The following is a 21518-nucleotide window of genomic DNA, read 5'->3' on the forward strand; positions in this document are numbered from 1 at the left end:
TTTTTTTTTTCGATATTTCGCACACGCGGGGCGTACGGAGGTGCGGCGGCGGAGGTGTCGAATAAAAATTCAATAGATAAATCAAAGTTGAACGGTGATTTATTTATTTGTTAATAGAATACCGACTAGATACACCGTGTGGAAAACGAGCAGATGCGCGAACTTTAAATTGTGGCAAATATCGGCGTGCAGTTATGGTCATCCGTTATTATACCTATAAGCTTATATGTATATGTATATACAGATAGCGAGGAGCGGCGAGCGAGTTATTAATGTTTCAGATATAGTTTAGAATTGTCTCGTCGTACCGGTCGGACGATGTGATTGATCGACACGAATAACCGTTCGGGAGATGAATTTAAAACCGATGTGTAATAAATTGTGATTTTTTTACATATATCCTCGTTCGACAACACGCGTTCTAGTCTGCGGCTTCATCGAAGTCGGCTATACTCTTGCCGCGGGTTTATACGTATATCTATCCGCTTCTAAAGCTCGGAAAAGATTGAGAATCTCCATGTTGCAAAATTCGTTTCAAAGGTACAATCTTATTATACATTATGTGTATATCCCCGGTACACTGTGAAGCAACGATAATGCAACCACAGGCAAAAGCATCTCCTTTGAAGCGGCGCGGGTGGAGGCTTTGCAGAAGCCCTACCTTGGTGCACAGTTGGCGTTTTCCGTCTGCGCGATCTCAACGGAGAGAAGAGAGAGAGAGAGAGAAGAGAGAGAGAGAGAGAGAGAGAGAGAGGGACGACTCCTTACACACACGGGTTTCCGCTGCCTTGGCGGGCTGTCGTATGTGACACGTACGTATGCGTGTACGTGTACATCTCTGGGATACACACACACACGCGCACACACACGCACACATCCCACAGAGGGAGTTCAGAATCCCGGGAAACTTCAAAGAGGAAGCAAAACACCGCCACTGTCGTGTAAAGATGCTATTTGATTGCTTAAAATTGCAAAGGCTTCACCCAACAACCCATACAATAATACGCACGACACTGTGAAAACGTTTCCAAAGGCAGAAAGTATAGTAGTAGGTAGCGCAGAGCTATACGTTATACATATGGAAGTGAACGCGTATGAAAAGGAGGAGCTTGCACGTCAACGGAGGTAGAAAAACTCGTCGAAAATAGTTCTCTCAAGAGATCCCTTCCTCTTCCTCCTTCTTCTTCCCCTCCTCCTCTTCTTCCTCTTCTTCTTCTTATTTTTCCTCTTTCCAACATTTCTTCAGGAATTGTTAAGATACGTGTAATTTTTGTTTTCCATCCTTTTTCTACGGATCCTCAGCTGTGCACACCGACGCGCGGTGTGTCCGTCCGTAAAGGTTTTCGAAAATTGCGCGCTTCTCGTCGAACGCTTCGCTCCGTTCGCCTCGCGCGCTCGCGTCGAGGTCCTGCTAAAAACAAAAAAGACAAATCACGTCGAGTCCGGGGTCTTTGGACCCGATTTCCCGAAGCGTACGAACGAGAAGGAGCAATTTGAGGTTCGATACCGCCGGTCTGGTATTAACGTCGTTTTCATACGGTCTGCGGGACAGACGAAGCGAACGTCACTCGAACGACAGAGGGGCACCACCGGGCGCACGGAGAGCAGCGGAGGGTAACACTTCGTTAATGATAGCCCGGAGGCAATCCCGTTCCAACCCCATCCGAAACTCGTATGTCATCTATATATACGGCGAGCCTTTGCCTCCCAGAGGAACCTGCGGGGGAGGGCCGCCGCTCCAGGTTTAATTAACTAAGCCTTTCCCATTTTTGTCGACTGTTTGATGGCTCGACCGAAAAAGAGGGCGACGTTCAAAAAACGAGGAGGAACGAAGACACGGGGAAAAAAGTATATTTCGCAAAAATTTTTACGTTCAACTTCGACGGGGACGATGGTCCGTGTTGGCCCCGAAGCGAAAAAAAAAAAAAAAATGGGAAATTTTTTTAATAATTATATCGTCCCTGTACAAACGCGCTCGCTAATTGTAATTCAGCTGGGTAAGAAAGGATTTAAAAAGCAATTTGGGCTGCGAAAACTTTCGCCTCGCTCGCCGTCTTCTCGTCAGACGTTTTCAGCTGTTGGATAAAGCTATTGGATTTAACATACGTATACATACTTATACGTCGTACAGGTGAGACCGCCGTCTGAACTTTGCGCGTGGCTACTGGATTAAAAAACTAAAAGTTGGCGGTTGCATTAGCGGGGTAAATATTTGAAAGGGTTAGTTTCAGGTCCTCCCGGTCGCTGTGCGCTACCTAACAGAAATCCCATATCTTTGTTCGATCTTTTTCTCCTTACGAAACGTTATTCGGTCTCTTTTTGAGGCTCTCAAAGCCGAGGCACACTTTTTGAAACAACGTAGCCCTCGATTTCGCCGTGAAATAGAATTTACTTTGGCTTGAATAAGAAGCGCGTACAAAAGGGGGAGATGAGGGGGGGGGGGGGGGGGGAGGCCGCTATACTCCAAATCGGCGAAAGAGGAGGTTGGTTCGGATAGCGAAAAGGAGAACAAGACCGAGGAGGACGAACGAGTGGTGTCGAGGTACGTAAAACGGCACAATGAAGGACGATACGGGCTTTGTCGTCATCGCGAAAATCATCACAGTCAATTCAAGTTACCAGCAGCCAACGGCGAGGGCTGCAGCGCAATTTTTTCGCGATTGTATATAAGGTGACGAAACGAATGATATCAGTGGACGAAAATTAATAAACAAATCGGCGAAACGAATAAAAGAGAGATCAAACAAAATGCACAGGTAAACCGGAAACTCGCCTCATCAAATTTTCCGCACTATTTTCACTTGGTCACGCTTTTCGACGTAATCGGTGGACAAATAAAATCAACATCCGAGACAATGGAAATGTGAGGACCGGTGTACGGGGTACGCAACGGCTTTATAACGCGTGTGGGAAGGCTGCGGAGGTGAAGAAGACCGTGGGGTGAAACGGTCGCCGAAGGGAACGACGAGCGAGAAGGGGGGGAGTGGCTGGCAGATGAGAGAAAGAATCGGGAGAGGAGCAGGGCGATGAACGAAGGGCGAACAAAACAGCGGAGAAAGGCTGCGATATTAGCATAGAGCGATAACGTGTGCGGCGCGCGACTCGGGGGTGGTTAAAGCCTTTCTCCACCCCCCCCCCCCCCATTCTATTATTATCACTATCGTCGTTATTATTCGTATTTTTTAGTTTTTTTTTTTTTGCCCAACTAAATAACGATAATAATCGTTACTCTGAAAAGCGGCCTTGCGCCGCGTGCGATCTCCTCGGCCGACACAAGGTAGGAAAAAAAGTGAAACGAACGTGACACGGAGAAGCAGGTAATATTTGTATATTACATTGTATGTATACGTCTGTAGCGTAATATCTTCTTTTTAACTTTTCATCGTACGTACGTACGTGTGTATACGTAACCGTTTTTATCCATTCTCTTTAAAAATTATCAGAGTCAGATGTTTTCTCGGACTCCTGGATTACCCCTGAAACTTTAATCGCGTAAAATGCCACGCACTAATTAAACGTACACAGGTGGCTAACGGGTGTAACAAAAGTACAGAATCTTCCGAAAGTTGTATGCACCCAACTATAAAGGGAATTCTGCAGACGCGTGAATTCAATCGTATTTGAATAGGTTCTCCAAGCTGTACAAGGACGTTTATTCAGTGGAATAAATTTACCGGAGGTGACCGCGCTCCGTTGCATATATCAGTTTGGAAAATGTCATAACGTCGTAAAATATTTTCCGCAACTGTAACTGATGCGAGACAAACGAAGCTTGGCGCGATACGTTGTTCTCGGTTGACACATGTTCGTATCCCGTTGGATAGAGGATAAGCGACGCATAGAGAAACGCGGCGTACCACCGCGAGGTCTCGTATAAGGAAAACCATTCACCGCAAGAGTCTTTGAGACGTCCCGCGGGAAATGGTAACGTAAAACGATGACCCGAGTTGATATGATAAAACTGAGAGTAAGTCGGACTTGTACGTACTCGGATATAAAACCGTAAAACGGCGGGTCGCGTGTTCCCTCGAGTTAGACGAGGCTCGTTCTGTACGGCGGTAGGCTCGTTTCGTCTCCCTCGTAGACCGGCAGAGAAGAAAAAAAAAAAAAAAAAAATATGTCTTTCGGAGGCGAAATCTGCTTGCGGGTGTGGCCACCCCGATATCGGACACTTTACACGCAAAAGTCCGATATCAATTCGCCTCCGGTGGGAGCCGATATTATTTTATGGTTCGTAAAATATATATTTAGAGGGACGGAAAAAAGGGTGGCGGGGGGAGGAGGGGGGGGGAGGGGGGGAAAGCTGGAAAAGGTTTGCTCAAAACTGCTCTTCAATCCTCTCGTCGTATGAGACACGACTGGAAGATATCAAGGGTTGATTCACCGTGGTTGTCGTCAGCTCCGCGCGATCAAAAAGAGAGCGATGTATCGCTTGTCAGTTAATTCCTCATATAATCATAAAATAATACACTGGTAAAGCTGTTGGAAAATATTCACACCTTACGTATACCGGGGGGTTGTAAAAAATAGTTGATTTTTTTCCATCTCCTCCTCTCTCTTCGCTTTTTCTTTCTTTCTTTCTTTCTTTTTTTTCTCTTTCTCTATTTTTCATTTCGGTCGTTTTCCCGTTAGCGTGTACGGTAAAATACGTCTCGGGGGCCAGTTTTAGCATGTGTACCATAAAAGGCGTTGGCCCCGTCGGATTCCTGGGACTTGGTTTTTTATCCTCTTCCAGCGTTCGCGGGCGAGCGTTTCTCCCGTAGGAAGCCACGGTACTTCTTTACGAGCATCGCGCGGTGCTGCTAGGGGTTCCACCGCACCGTCGCGTCTACCCACCCCTCGTCCTGCACTGGAAGAAAGGAGTTACTTATCTTTTTTTCTCTTTTCTTTTTTTCTGTTTTTTTTTTTTTTTTCTCCGCCGTCTTTTTTTTCATCTTTTTAATCCGGGAATTATATTTATGCGTGTACAATAGCACTTTCCTGTCCCATTATTTTACCCGCGCTCCCGCTTTACGCCGTCCGCCTCTTCTTTGTGTATTACCTGCCTCGGCTAAGCTTTATACGGTTTGTCCGAAAACGTCGATTCCAGGGACGCTTGGAAAAATGAAAACTTCCGCGCCAGCTGTGTTTTATAATTAATTTGAAAATTAAGACTCCCGAGGCTGAAGGCGCGGCGGAACATTCGACCACCGCCGCGCCGCCGTGTTATAGGTACACCCCCATCGCTTTTGTCCCTGATTTCTTTTCTCCGTCGGTGGAGCGGCGAAATTTCTCCATTCACTATTTAATTTAGCAATTTAACAATCGCGCTGCACTTTTCCCAGTTTTCAGACAGCGCGATATCCCCCCCCCCCCCCCCATAATATAGCTCGCGGATGTTTTCCGAGTACAAGTTTCGACGCTCGAATTGAACCAACGTTACGCATATCGGCTGTCGCATCTTCTTTCGACGAATCGTCGTTTCGAAAATTACAGCCGATCCAACGGTTACGCATCGAAATCACCTGTACGACGACGTCGCAATTAATCGTAGACCAGACGAGCTATCCAGAAAGGTGAATAATTAATAAAGAAAATTTTGTCGCCCGGCCGCGATAGAACGCGGGGGGATCCGCTCGTGTTCCCCCCGCGCTGTCCAATTTTCGAGGGAGCTTTAAACCGCCCGTTTATAACGCCCACGGCGGGGTAGCGCGGCGTTCGCGGGCGGCCCACTCTTGCGCCAGAAATGTGCAAGTCAAACAGCTTGACTCAGCAGTTTATCTAACGTACACTCGCCGATGCGATGCATGCATTCGCAAGCGGGTGGCGCGCACGTTTATGAGCTTCGCGACGGCGGACACCCCTCACTTTTCTCTATACGTTCGCCCCCCCGAATCCCCCCGCATTGCCCCCCCCCCTCCCCCGTGCCCCTCTCGACATATTTGTAGCTCTTGCCGAGGTGAGCTCCGGCATCTCTTCCAGTCGGTACGTACGTACTTACATCGTACGTGTGGGATACGTAGACGTTTTACACGGTTACGTGTGTACGAAATACAAGCGGGGGAAAGGGCGCATACGCTGCACATGCAAAATACATTTTTGAACCTAGTCCTCCGCTCTCTTCTTTCGTTTGCTCTTTTCGCGTTGTAGGTATAACGTGGGGTGGATAGAGGGAAAAAGCAGCGTGGAAGAGGGAGGCTTCCTCGTAGGGGGAGCGGAGTATCGCTGCAGGGTACTCCGCCCAGGGAAAAATCTATTATTAAGCGTCGCGCGAGGGAGTTTACGATGTGGTGTAAAATATACGAGATTCGCAATCATAAAAGAAAAGTTTGCCTTTTTTTCCTTTCCCACCCCCACCCCCCACCCCTCGTTTTTTTTCTCTCTCTCTCTCTCTCTCTCTCTCTTAGAGTGGAATGAAACGGTGAAACATTTCCTACCTGCAAAAATATGTACGTTCTCATTGTAAGGTGGCGCGTGCTGTACCCGTTCCTATTGTACACCTTCACATACATATACCTGCGTTACGCGATCAAGTTTCAAGTTCGATTCTACTCGGAAGCGCGAGAAGAAAAAAAAAACATAGTAATTTCGAATGCTGTGTAATAAAAAAAGAAAGAAAAAAAATTTATAGTCAATTTCGTTCCATAGTTGCAGAACGTGAAGTATTGCGGCGCGGAGCGTCTGTCTCGTGCGGATACATGTGGGATATATGAAAATAACTGAGATCAAATGAGAAATGAAAAACGAAGAGGCGGCCGCGGGAACTCCTGCGAAAAGGAAACGGAGAAGAGCGAAGGTGCAGCTGCAGGAATCGATCGAATACTTTTTTTGTGGATTTCATAACTTCGAGTTTAATTAACTACGGAAAGTCGTGATCGATTCCCGGGCGTTAAGCTTTTCCCTCTCGTATGGCTCGGCTTACATTTTCTTCTGCTTCTCTTTGGTCCTACAAAAGCTTTATCTATATCGAGTATAACGTCTAATCCTCAGAGGTTCGAACGGAGAGAGAGCGAGAGAGATAGAGAGAGACAGAGAGAGAGAGAGAGATCAATTGTAGCAAACTTCTTTTACTTCGGTCGATCGGAAAAATCTGATATTCATTGGAACTTTCATCTATATAAGATGTTCGCTGATGAGAAGGAGACTCTCGAGTATTCCGACAAATAAATGTCAATACTTATTAAAATTTCATCGGAATCGGTCGATCGATAAGCAAAAGTATTCGGCGTTACCTGTACCATATCATTTATTTCGTACACGCGTAATTCGGCGACGTGTGCTTCTGTTGCGAAATAGATATAATAAAAAACAAAACAAAAAAAGAGAGAAAAAAAAAAAGGAAAGGAAAAAAATTCTCGGGCATAGCGTCGTACAATTTCGATTAAGCGTAAACAAATCTGGGGTGTTACCGCGAACAATTAATCATACTTTGCGGAGCTTTACGGTCCGCGTACGATAGCTGGTAGAGGGCGAGGTGACTGGAAAACTGTGGGGGTTGGGGTTCCACCGGAGTTAAGTTTCCTAAAGGAGACATTTTAATTACCGGCCGCCCATTCGCTGGCAGTATATTTCGCGATACACCTGCTCCTGCCTTCTGCGGCGTCAGGACGCCCGCCGTCTACCGTCGTGTACCGGCGTCTTCCGACCCGCGTCTCCCGGCGTCGCCCTCGAGCGACCTCGTGCCATTTGTCTCCTGGGTTTATATAGAGGTGGCCTGAAACCCACCTCTGGAAAACCTGCTCCTCCGTTCTCCTTTTACTCCGCATCGGTATTGGTCTTATTGTTGGCGTGGAACTCTCGTTTTTCTATCTCGTCTTCTCCGACCGAAGATTGACCACGTTTTTTCGCCGCTAGTAAAGGAAGTGAAATTCCCGTTTTTTCGCTCCGCGTCGCGCAAAGCGACAGCCGGGATGATGAGAGTTTAAAAATCGAACGAAAGCCGCGGAAGACGGTGCAGACGGCGGTAACGGAATCAATAATGAACAGTAACCGCCGACGGAGAAGATTGGAAAAATCGCGCTGAAGGGGATGGGGAAAGAGACGCGAACAGCTGTGGGGTAGGACACGGGGGGTAGGGGGGGGAACGGACACCGGCGATGCGTCTCTCCCGCGGGATGTTAATGTCGGTGCGGTGTTATAGGCGCAAGTATGTGACTCGCAACCGGCGTTCTCCGGGCTCTCCGGACCGGTTGTCCCGGTAATCAAGACTAACAGTCTCGGCTTATCCTCCGCCCCCTCCCTATATCTCAATTTATATCTCAATAACGTCACTTAGCCTTGACGCTCTCGCGTCTTTTTTCTTCGCCGCGAGTTTATCTATGCAGAGCCTCGCCCTCGTTCGCGCCCTCTCAGAAGTTAAATAGGTTCTTTTTTCTTCTTTTGTCTCTCAACGGATCGTTTTCGCACCGCGTACAGAACCGGTCGGTGAACTTTAAGTGAGACGCATTTCTTTCGAAATTATCTCACGTACGCCGCTTGATCTCTGCACCGAGATAACAACTCATCATCGTCCCCCGCGCGTGCTTCGCAGAAATATATCAACGAATAAAATTATAACGAAATTATATTCGGGGGAGAAGTTTTTCTCTCCGATTCTTTGCCGCGTCGCGAGAGCTTTAAAACAATATATACCCTCGGTGACATTATATGGACGGACCCACGTAATCTGTAATCTTATTTTCCCAATTTTCTTTAAGTTGGCAACAGACGGACAAGCGCCCATTTCGCGAGCCAATCTCCCTTACCGAGGAACGGCGTGCACACCGTCTTCTTGGCGGCTCGTCAATCTCCCGTCAGTTTTTCGCGCCCCCCCCCCCCCCCCCCCCCCCATCCTGTAAATTATACCGAAAGGCCTCGCTCCGCGAAAATGGGAGAGAAAATTCACAAATTTTTTTTTCTCACCCAGTCAAATGTTTCGAACTTCACGAAACTTAAGATTACATAATTCAAATTTTACTTTCATATTATGAGCCGGTGAAAAATTGTCCCCCCCCCCCATCCTCCCCCCTATATATACGTAGGTATAATATACAATCAGCGAGGCGAGTCACGCCGTGATTTTGAATTATACATAACATGAATTTCAGCAAATATTGGGCAACTTGGCGGCACGAGAATTTGAATTGGGACGATCGGTTTATGTTCTTTTCGGTATGTTTCAATTGTTTAGCCGATTAGCGATGTCCACTAATCGACTTTTAAAATTAGAGACCATTTCGAGAAATAATCGTGGGCTTGTGTTCCCACTTTTGCGAGTCGGATACGCAAAATTTTCAAATCTCTTCCAGCATAGTAGTTCCTCCTGTAGAGCCAATTGATCAAAAGCTCAGAAGATGTGGCGGGAGATTAATTACATCAGGCACTGGTATTTTTCCTTTCTTGCGCGACGAAATGATGCGAAGAGATCAGATCAGATGAATTGATCGTTTCCATAACATTTCACGGCTGTCACTTTTGATCCGGATCTTATAGGCGTGAATAAGTATACATAGGTATAACCCATCCGTGTAATAGGTATACGTACGGTATTTCAGCTGACTCACAAGAAGCGCGATCAATCAATCACATTTTAAATAATGAGAATATCAAGGGCGCTTGTGCGCGGACGCAAGTTGACCGTGTTCGTGAGCGTAAAAGATGCTCCGATAAAGTGGAAAATTCTTCGCGACTTGTAGAGGAGGCAAAAACAGGGTGAAAAATAAAGAGAAAAGAAAAAACCCCCTGTAAGAATCAAGCGAGGGTGTAAATAGAAACATCTGTTTGGGATTCTATATGTCTGCGACGGGTTCCAGCGACCAAAAGGATTAGGTGAAGAGTAATCCCGGTTTGCGGAGTTTCTATAAAGCCCTAGAATAGGTTAATCTTGCGGAGCAAGTTTACCCTCTGCTTGGCCTAATCCAAGCAACTTAATACTAGCCGGGGCAGGACAGGTCGCCGAGGACCAACCGCTCCTACGACATTGGGGTGCGGAAGACTCGCCGCTTGGTCCATCCATCGCGTGGCTCTATAGTTTCATTCTCTGCTGCGTCGTGCCCCACTTTTCAACCAACTCTTACCCCCCGATGATCTTCACCTCGGAACGTCGAATTCGGGGAGATTATCCAGGTATATTAATCGAGGACAATTTGTTGCGTGTGATTTCAGACGCGGTTCCATGCGAACGCGAGATTCAACGAGGTCTCATCGTCAGTTTGGCGGGCAGCGATCGTGGAATTCGACATCGAGTGATCTACTGCACTTCCCAATTTTCCATGCCTCGACCAAATTTTTTCAAAATTCTATCCGAATTTGTAAGGAGATGTAACAACGATCGTGTACAGTCCTGGGGGGGGACGACGATATCCGCGCGTATTCTAATCTCGCGCGGGGTGTCGTTATATTCTTAATTGTCGCGGTGGACGAAACGAGGGCGTGATATCTATGTAGTGTTCCCGCAATTTTACCGGAAACTAATTTTGAGACGGAAATTACGGGTACCGCGAGTTGTAATCGGATAATTTGATGTCAGTGGTAAAGACCCTTGGTAACCGCCAATCCGAACGGGCGTTCCCCGAGGGCTTTCCACATCGGGAAACCAACGTCTCACGCGACTGTACTGATTGAAAGATCTACCTTTGTGGACGTGATCTACGCGGCGAAATATTCGCTCTATACGTATACGGAAAAGAGTAAATCCGAGGCACTCGCGTATGGGTCGAGATCACGCTATAGCTACGAATCGTCCAAAGTCCCGTGGGATTTGCGGGGCTGTCGATGTAGCCCACAAACACGCGAGGATAAAACTACAACATTGTAGAGGGGAGTTACAGTTTGCCAACTTTGACGAAATAACACGCTACGCCGTTTTACCGGCGATACCTTATTCAGGATCGGTCAGTTATCTCGGGACCCGGCGCACACCGTAATGTTCCAACGGTATATCGGCACGTTCGTGTTGCTGAAAAATTGATTCACCCTGTAGTGAGTATATTTTTTGAAAAGTATGGGCGTCAGGCGGAGGAGAAATAGTGGAGATTGTTGAAGGCGGAGTGAAATGCTTCTCCGTACGGGATAAAGGGGATTTTCCGTTCACCGGCTAAATCGTTTATCGCTGAAAATTCCCCTCCGTAAAACAATACGGTTTGTAAAAGTTGGAAGGCACAACCAGACGTGCTCGAGAGGATATTGCCAGGCCACAAAGCAATGGAAGCAACGAATATGAACAGGCGGGATTTAAATAAAAATTCTCCGCTCGAGATTAGCCGAAGCTCGGAATTGCTTTTGCCGGACGGAAGAATCGTACGCCGAATCGAAGCTAAGGTACCCCACTCGCTAATCACATGCGGCACTCTACCAAATAATGTCGCCATAGCGAACGCGCATGAACCAAAATTTGAATTTGATTTGCAGATTCGGTTGGAACCGAGGGTGAACGCGAGTCGGTGCGTCACCCTCGCTCGGTCGGGTGGCCTGGTCTTCCTCCCGCGCGATATCGAGGACATCCGGGAGGTCCCGCGGGACCGAGGCCGAGAAAAGGCACGCAGCATGAATTTTAATTTAACTCGGTGCGCGCGGGGCGGGCCGGGCCGGCGGATGCACTTGGGACACCGTAACGAGTGGCTGAAGTTTTTTGACGAAAAAATTAAAAGTTTTCCAACCCGCGTAGGTCGCCGTCGGAGACCTCTGATGTCCGTAAAGTAATTACGGTGACGTCTGCCAGAGAACTTGGCAGCTCGAGCGGTAAAAAGTTGATTTATTTATCATCGGTGTCCATGAGAATCGCTCGCTTTCTTACACGTACGGGCTAGACGACTATCGCATCTATGCCCCGACAATGGACTGACGTGAGTTTTTTTTTTCTTTCTTTCTTTTTTTTTTTTGTTTTTTTTCTCGCGCAAAAAGAAATCGAAGCATGTCTGTTCGACAGGGATTGCGTGATGCAATTTCCGCAGAAACGTGTCTGCCAGTTGTAACGCACGTGTTTGGCTTTTCTTGTGGATTATTCAATTTGACTATGTAAGTACAGAGGAGAAAAAAAAATGAAAAATAAAATAAAAATAAAAGGAAAAAAGAAAGAACCCGCCACGACCTAAAAGACTTTTGATGTCGCAGCGGCGCAATCTGGGAACGCCTAGGAGAGACAGGCAGGCGGTCGACTGGAGATTTGCAAGCCAGATTGAAATTTTGAATTTTAAATTTTCCCCGGATTTAAGAGTAAAAAGGTACCGGCCACCATGGGATGAAAAAAAAAAAAAAATGTAACAAAAAAAGGAACAACAACAAAACTAATAAAAACCTATATACACGGGTCGGACAGCTGGGGCTGCTAATCGTGGGATAATAGCAATATGCTAAGCCACCGAGTCGAATTGGGACGAGGGGTAACATGATTCGACTTGATTTATTGGCGGGCGAGCATCAAACCGCGATGATTTTCATTTCGAATACAGACCCGGTGTATTTTTTCTCTTTTTTTTCTTCTTTTTCGTCAATACCTTCGACATCATCGTGGAATGACCGCACTTTTTTCTATTCAGGGTATGAAACGAAGGCGAAAGAATTATGTAACGTAATAAGAATTTCTCGTTCGCCCACCGTCGGAGCTGATTTTTAGCACTCGTTAAAGAAGGCCATCCGTCGAGAAAGCGTTCACCTCCGTTTCACCGCGTTCCCGATGTTAACAACGTTCGCCGACCCGGGGGTTCGGTCCCCTTAGCATTTTCTACCGCCCCCGCCCCTCGTCCGCGGAGCCAACTCGTTACTTCACTTTGTTCTTTGAATTGGATAGTTTTCCATTAGCAATCATAACAACGTCCTTTGGCTCCGTAAAACCGATGGAAACGGTGAACGGTGAAGAGGTCCTACTCGAAGGAGTTCTCATCGTCATTCGACGCGGCGAAAGTCTTGTTTTCCGTTCACGTATACCGAGTACTAATTTCCATTTTTATCACAAATTGGATTATGATTTCGTTCGCCGGATTATGGCTCACGTGGCAAAAGAAAACAAAAAGAAAAAAAAAAAAAAAAGGAAAAAGCATTGAATTCGGCACTTACGTTCGGCACTAATAGGGCTGTGAATTTTGTTGGTAGACACACACTCACCTGAAACAGATCGGAAAAATATATTTTAATTCAGTGCGTCGGACGTATGGCGCGCGGTACAAAATGAGAAATTCGAAACGTGTTTCAATCATCGAACAGTAGGATATCTAGTTTCGATTCCCCTTTGTAACCGAACTCGTTCCATCATAAAACTGGTGCACCGCTGGTAAATTCTTCTGTTAATTATTGCGAAATTTTATTTCAAATTTTCGCCTCTGAGGTAAAAATGAAGGTTTCGTTCGCTTTTATCTATCGCGCGTTCCGCGAACGTGTAAATAGACACGGTATCAAATGTACAATATTTGATCAAAATCGAATCACCGAAATAAAATGTCGTTCAAAAAAAAAAAAAAAAAAAATACGCGAAATTATACGTAAAATTGTCGAAAAACTGATCCATTAAATCACATCAGGATATAAAAAACGCTATTTGGTACCTCGAAATCTGTAGTCACATTTTTTTACGAATCTATAATGACGTATCGCTGAGTGAAAGAACAACGAATTGTAGAAAATGTGGAAATCGCCGTTCCATCGCTATAATAAAGTTGGTGAATAATCGACTGAATGTATATGCGCACAGTAATTAACAGAGGGAGAGAACCATAGTGGAGATAGTATGCATGTACAGGTGAACGCGGTGCAGCACGGAAAAAGTACAATTGCCTCGCGTGGACGGATAGCAAAACAGCGAAACTTCACCCTTGAATTTCGGACACGGTTGTTCCGCGCAAAATACCGACTGAGTTATACACACCCGTACATACGTAGAGCAATTTGTACATCTGACGTACGCAGATCGGTATACAGTCATGAAGACTAATTACTAATTACCCTAGCAAACCCTAATTAATGAAATGAAACGCAAACAAGTACCATCGGGTATATACCACTATTGGTCCGTTGACCCCAACGAACCTTGAGACAAATAAAGGAGTGCTGTTTGTCGGTTAAACTTGCCCTCAATGTTTCCGTGACACAGAATCGTCTATAGTTTCTACATACGTATGCGTACAGTCGTCCACTCCGGACAATGAAGTTCTTTCGCTTTTTTGCGGAACGCAAAGCAATGACGCGAGATTTTTCGGTCGAGGCTCGCAACGACGATGGAACGGGTGCCCGATACAACGGACGCACGTTACGTATAGCCGGCGTAGATTGTGCTCCCGTTTCATCTAGCGGATTTCGCGATACATCAAGGATCGGCTTGGCCGAGGAGGAGGTTCACACCGCGTTAGAGGGACTACGTTGTATATATATATATATCTACATTCTATAGCCGTAATACCGCATGGCCGGGTATAATTCAGGCAGCGCTACGGTATGTATACCCAGTATACCTGCCTACTCCGTTCCGTGGCAGTAAACTATAGAGGCGCGCATATAATGTGTACATGCACATCTTGTTACCCCCGGTGTATCTCACGGTGTAATACATTCTAGCTGTGTACCGGCGGGCTCCTCTGCCTCCGCGACACTACAAGCAACAACGCGCGATAGGGACCGTCCCGGTTGCTTTGCGGGATACGCGTACGCTGGACGGTCGACTGTGTACCCCCGAACCAGTAGCACGGATACATTGTAGTCGGGAGTCCCTATTGGAACACCAGCGACGATTCCGACGGTCGATCGCCGTGCACTACTCGTATACTTTTCCACGGTCGACGGATAATTGATATCATCGCGATTGATGGAAGATCGTTCGTAGCGGAGGAATCGAGTGATCTGTGCCGCCGATGGAGAGCCGATACGGAGCGGGAGGAGAGTCCTCCGTGAGGCAATGAAATAAAATCCACTTTGACGCTTTGAATCATTAATTATTTTCCGCTAGACAAACTTTACAGCTGAGCGCGGGCAAGTATCGAGTTCGGGTAATTTCAGCCCGTGTTCTATTCTCCCAGATGCCGTCTCACGTTTCATCCGCGCCTCCGCTCTATATCGCTATATATATAGTTAAGCTCATCTCCAGTTCTGCAAGAAGCCAACAGCAGCCAGGTATACCCACCGACTCACGTCCCTTATTCCCATTTACCTTAACATTTCCCATCCTCGGTGCCAGAGCCGAATTCCCTGGGTTCATTTATCTTTCTTGCGACTAACTGGATCCCAGCGGAAAAGTTACGGTATGAATATAAGCTGCTATCTGGTACCTCGAGCTCGGTAGACACGAAAGCTCGGATAAAAATTACAATGTCTACGGTCAACGTCACATTTCATATACCGCGCTCTTACTTCAAATGAACCAACCGTACAATCGGTAGCGCGTGCAACGATTTTTCGCGATGCGCGATCGACGCGCGGCGCGGATTATAAAATTTACCCTTTTACCAACTCGAGCCGGTGACGGTAGACTAGTTAACGTTACTCGCACGGGTTTCGGAATCACCGCACTCGCGCGGCTACGGCCATTTTGAATAATTCAAAGACGAAGCTAATCGCGATTCGAAATTGAAAATCTAGCGGGAAAGAATATAGCTCGGGAGTCGCTAGAAATGAAGTTAGATATTCTCGGTATAGGGATACTCGCTACCCCCCCCCCCCCCCCCCCAGCGAAAGCTGCACATTAGCCTTAGCTTAACGGCAATATTAGATGGGGACCGGGGCACGTGGAGCGTGGAATGAGAATGGAAAGTGGTATACGTCGAGGGGCCTATACCTATACATATAACCGAGTGGAGGGGTCCGTATAGCTACGTGGCGACACGCCAGAGAATACGATATATATCTTTGGCGAATGCACGTGACCGGAATCTCGAAGGGTTTAAGTTATGTTTGCTCGCTATTTTTCTCACCCAGCAAATTGGTATTGATTTACTTTTAACGTCCCTTAACATTGTCCTACCATCGCTTCTCGCCGTGTCGAGCACACGGCCGCATCGGAGATTCTCGCAAAATTTTCCCATCGACGCAAATTATTCCAAAAATCATTCGTTAGGAGATCGATGACCGAAGCGGTTCCGTGCATCGGTATTATTTGACATTTCCAGTTCTAATATCGTGAAAACGGTATACCCTTCCGGGGCTTGTAAAGTATGTATAATATATAAACTGAAACGTCGTAATAATTTCCATCCCATCCGGTACTTTGCGCGAAGGTTGAAATATCAAGTGACACGTTTGTGGCCAGGGTACTCCGGGGACGCCATAAGGGATGTCACGAGGTCCAACGACCATAGATTAAACGTGTAGCTACGCGTGTACTGCGCGAGTAATCGTGAAATCGCCACGTACGCGATAAAGCCGATGTTGTTACGGGTGTGAAACCCGCACTCGCTGATATATACATATATATATATATACGGTATGTACACATATATATATATATATATACCGACACGTACGCGGTGTTTCGAGCGTTACACCTACACCCATTATAAACGCGATGCACACCGCCCGCGTTTCAGCGAATAATATAACCTGCGCCAGTCGATCATAGCCGACATACCGAAATGATTGATTATTCTTAACGATAGTTTTAGGCTCGTTGCCACGTCCGACACTCGTGCAAACCGCGAGGATGTTTTGCGGTACACCAGAGTTGCGTCTATCTGTGTTTCATTGAATCAATCGTGACGCAAATTATTCATCGGCAGACGGCTCCGGAAGATTGGCGAAATTACGAATCGATCATAATTATATGAATAATTATTAACGATTTTTGCGAGAGTTATCAACCGATCGAATCAGCGTTACAACGAGTGCGACGTTGCGCGTCCGCGTGCACGGTACGCCGAACAGGGGTAGGTATACGGAGTGTGCAATGTGAACTTTGTACCGACCGTTTATTTACGATAAGCACATCTCCGTTTTTCACGCGTGTAGCCATAAAAGTTACGTAAAGCTATTAAAGTGGAAGCTATACGCGAAACCTTTGTACCCTTGTACACGGCGAGCGATGCCGAGTAGCTGGAAAAAAACCTTTCGTTATAACCGACTGTAACTAATTGTTTGCCGCGTAACGACAGTGTTCGCAACGGCGTAAACTTTCCACTTTATAGAATAATCGGAAGTGCATAACAGTCTCGGCCGTTGTACGAGTGCCGAGGGGCGAACTGTATACATATATGTACACATATACGTAAAATTGCGAAAACTTCGTTCGGATTCTCGGCCGTGCGGAGGGCGCCGTTTGAAAATTCACACCGTTTAGTTTTCGGTGTTGAGATAATGTTCGGGGTGGATCTGCACCAGCGCACTCGTTGAAACTGTTTGTTTTCAAAGGGTATACGTTCGCGAAATGCGCGTATATATATGTGGCGGCACGGATACCCATTATTCCGGAGCGCGCGAGACCTCACTTTACATATACGCTGGTATTTTCTTGAGCAGCTTGCTGCTCGCTGGATCACAAGAACTCTCCCGTGAAACCGCACAGGTATATAAGCGAACTCGCGTGTGCGCGCGTTCCACGTTCACCATTTTCAAATCTCTCTGCAATTCCTTGGTGGGTATAATTTATTTTCTGTTTTCGTTCGGTTTCTCGTTTTACTCTCATCATGTATTTATAATCACCTACGTGGAATTCCCTGTTTATTTTGGGGTATTTCCTTTCCTCCGCTCCGCTATATCCCTTCGTACGCCGAAGACGTCGGGGATAATATTTGCGATGCCTTCAAAGCATGGTACTTTTTACTCGTCTTGTCCAAATATTTCCCTCGAACAAAATTTTTATACGAGGTGTACTACGTGACGGTGACCATCCTACAAATTACACATTTTCCGCGAGCTAGTGCCGCCTCCCCGTATACCCTGCACTTTGCGATATTCGGTTTGAAAATTTCAAATCAGTATACGGATTTTGCAAACAGATCTTTTCCATCCCTTACGTACACCGTGGACGCACGCCCGCCCAACTCATCGACTCGTTTACCGAGATATAAAGCAGCGTAGCTCGTGGGTTGATCATAATAATCGGCGCATGAATAAACATGAATTTATAGTTTCCCTTATTAGATTCATTATTAACATATTCAACACAGGCATCGAATAAATGAATCCGATGACATGCAAATCTTAGGACGCTGAGACAAACGTCGTACAAACACGGTGGTACTATTTAGTTTCTACCTCACATACGCAGATTCTTCGAGTGAAAGCTGAACACTCGACTGTATACACAGGGTGTTCAGCGAAATTCAGCTCCACGGTGGCGACGGCGTACACGTAAGTCAAAAGTCTAACGAAAAATATGACTACGTACACCGCGTGTAATTGGGTCGAACTTTTTGAACCGCGTCACGTCAAAATCGAGCGAATCGTTCGTACATCGATCGATCCGACCCGACTCTGTGTACAAAATTGTTCGGCGATATATTAATTGCAAATTTTCGCGCACCCTTTCGTTAGGCACAGTGAGCGTTCGCGGATCGCGGAAAAAAAATGTCGATGTACGCGGCCACTGTCGGCCAAATAATATTTTGGAATACAAGTCGGACTAATTGTAAGGGTGATATGCGAGACGCATAAATGATGCGGGTATGATGTGACTGATTGTTATACGGGGTTTCCATTTTTACCTGCAAGTTGCAGCTGTCATAGAAGTGGTTCGGTGACTTCGAGGATCACGTTGATCGATCTGAGGGTAGTTTTCGTGGTTGATTCCGATGTCGATTACCGATGTGGAACCGCGATGGAAGTCGGTGCCGAATGGCGTGTTCTTCTCCTTCCAACGAGCCCGCCACCCACAAACCGGACTAACCACGGAACGCTCCAAAAACCGGTAGACGTATAGTCTGTACGGTCAACAGCTGATCGAACCATCAATATAAACGTTCAATTTTGGTATACGTTTAACATGTACGTTTTTTGAGTTTGGCGTGTGGTTATATGCCCTTAATAAAAGTGACGTACAGCGATCGATGATGCGATTCCGCACACTGAGATTCGATAAGAACCGCGTGCGACCTGCACTCCGAGCGAACGAATCAACGTCGATCGAGAAATTACAGTTATTCACCTTTGACACTCGGATGGGATACATCAATTTTTTCATAAAAAAATTCTTTCACGCCTCAGTAATTCAGCCGGTCGGTGTAAAAAGCCAATTGTTGCACCTCTGAGGCGCACGTGACCCGTTCATTCGATGATCTATGCGATTCGATAGGTGATACAAAAGCTGCACGCGGTCGAAGGATCTCCGTCCGATAGAACCGGCACTTCTACTCAACGGGGGAATATCGAGGGATCGGGGATCAAAACGGACGGTACGAATTTGTGCGAGAGGTTCGAGGGGCGGAAAGGAGACGGTTCACTGTAACAGATTCACAATCTGGCACGAAGAGCTTGCGACCGTCTGCGGAATGAGAACGATCTGAGTGTTCTCTCAACGATGCGGCGTCGTTGTTTCATTCGCTCGTAATAACAGATACGACGATTTCCATGCGATATCGTAAAGCTGGTCACTTTATTAAGGGCGTGAATTTTTTATACTTTTGAAAATAGAGTAAAAAAATAGAGCGAGGGTGGGTCGGTGGAGGGTAGGTCCGATGCTAACCTATGATCCATGGATCGTGGTTCCAACGATCGGTGAATAAAACCGCGCGTCTGTCGTCGGACTTATAATCGAACGTTCTGACGAATGTGCGTTTCGATCGGGCGTAGATTTATTCTCGATAATACAGGTGCGATCTTTCCCGTTTCACATGCGTATTATACGAAACGGAATTCGGCGAGCGATTCTGTATGCGATGCAGTAGAAACAAGGCGCGCAGCGTTGCGGCGAGTCGGCTGGCTGACTGGCGGAGGGTGGACGACTCCCGCTCGGTTCTTGGTGGCGCGGGGCCACCGGGGGTCGTCGGGGGCTGCCGAGGACGCTCGCGGGGGGCGGCGGGGGCCGGCGGGGTCCGGAGGGTTGCGAGGCGAGCACGGGGCGGTCGGCGAAGGGGGTGGCGCGATTCGAAAGCTCCGCAGGACCGGGGAGTATAGCAACAGGCGGCCGTCGACGACGTTCGTTAGTTGCGGGGGCGGCCGCGCCACGTTCAACCTCGTCGGGCGCCACCGTCGCCCCCGTTGACGTCACCCCGTGTGACGTAGGCGTGGTCACGGATGCGCACTAACACCTCGCTTGTCACCGTCGTCATAGTGATTGCTCGCGATATCTACCCTCGACCCCGCGCCTACCTCTTTCACCGTCCGCGACTCCGCTAACCCACGCGTAACAGCCCCCCCCCCCACCCCCCTCCGGGTGGCCGGGACGACGGGGCCGGGGGGGGGGGGGAGGCTGAGAGGGGGCGCGGGAGGAGGACGCGAAGCCACGCGGAGTAGCGAACCGCGTCGTCAGGGAAACCGCGCTTGAAAACAAGGCTCGCGTCCGCTCCGTATTATAGGTAACTCCGTTTTACGGGTTTCCAGCGGGAACGTGCGGAGGAGGCGGAATCCCGTAAGGGGAAAAAGCTTAATGATCGTAAGATCGGTAAATTGACAACAGCGATAACAATTATTTTGTCGTCGTCGTCATCGGAATATAAAAATAAACAATGTCTCAGGTATAAGCGTACTCGGAGCAATAATCGCGACGACGTACCCCCCTGCGGATGGGAAATCCTCCGAGGAAAATATACGAAATATATACAGCTCGCTGTATGGACATCGTGTGGATACGGACGTGTATACGTGTGTGTGTGTGTATATGCACGTGTATCATCGTCACGCGGTAAACTCGTTCGTCGCTATGTTTTTTTTTTTCCCACCCCCCGACAAAACTCCAGCGAAGCAAAACAAGTTTATGTTTGCGATACTTGTACTCGCGAACCAAATAAAATATAATAAGTCGGATAAAAGAGCGTTCCGAAATTAATGTTTGACGAGTTGCCGATGTTTTGTCAATCTCTTAACCAACGGGACTTTGGCGATACCATTTCCAACTGAAATATATCTATTAGCGATGGCGAACCAGCAACTATTCGTGACTATCGCACATCCGTATTAAATTATTTAATCAAAATGACATATTAGGGCACGTCAGTAACATTTCGACACGTCGCGCACCTACATCGGATTGAACGAACCACAATAAAATTCGGGGAATCCGGCGATGGAAGGCCACGTGTGCCTCTGAAACCCATTTCGCCTTCCATATATTTTGTGATCAGCATTTGCCACTTTGGGTGACGTAACCCCCTCGACGTAACGGTGACGGATTTGTTTCGCGATTTTGGCGAGGGATGAATTTTGAGGGGTGGGCCAAAAAAAAAAATAATCACAATGCGTCTCGTTGTCGAATTTGTGTACGTGAAAACGCAACGATTTGTCATTATATCAATTGATGACGTTGAAAAAATTTCAGAATATCTTTTGCTGTGAAGAAAAAGTTAATCGAGAAAAAGAGAACAAGATTCGTCTATAAAATGCGCTTCGAACCGCTCAAACAAATTGAATATCGAGCTGAACGCGAAATCATGATCGATTAGTGACCGCCTACTGTATCAATTTATCTCGTCGAATACGATTAGAGGGATTTT

The 21518-nt window shown here is 46.9% G+C and overlaps 1 protein-coding gene across 9 annotated transcripts in view; it reads right to left on the reverse strand.

Moving 5' to 3' along the window:
- Window positions 1–21518, reverse strand: part of LOC105692090 (CUGBP Elav-like family member 4) — a 531822-nt gene that overhangs the window by 193989 nt on the left and 316315 nt on the right. The window contains exons 1-2 of one of the 9 annotated variants that reach the window (XM_020855925.2): window positions 19553–19802; window positions 18576–18806 (exon numbers count right to left, since the gene is read on the reverse strand). The exons of 7 other annotated variants lie outside the window; for them this stretch is intronic. The gene's annotated coding sequence lies outside the window, so the exon portion shown is untranslated. Of the gene's footprint in view, window positions 1–18575; window positions 18807–19552; window positions 19803–21518 lie in introns of those variants that run through there. One more of the 9 variants, XM_020855928.2, reaches the window with a different exon arrangement.

Source organism: Athalia rosae, chromosome 2, assembly GCF_917208135.1.
Source record: "Athalia rosae chromosome 2, iyAthRosa1.1, whole genome shotgun sequence".
NCBI classification, from domain to species: domain Eukaryota; kingdom Metazoa; phylum Arthropoda; class Insecta; order Hymenoptera; family Athaliidae; genus Athalia; species Athalia rosae.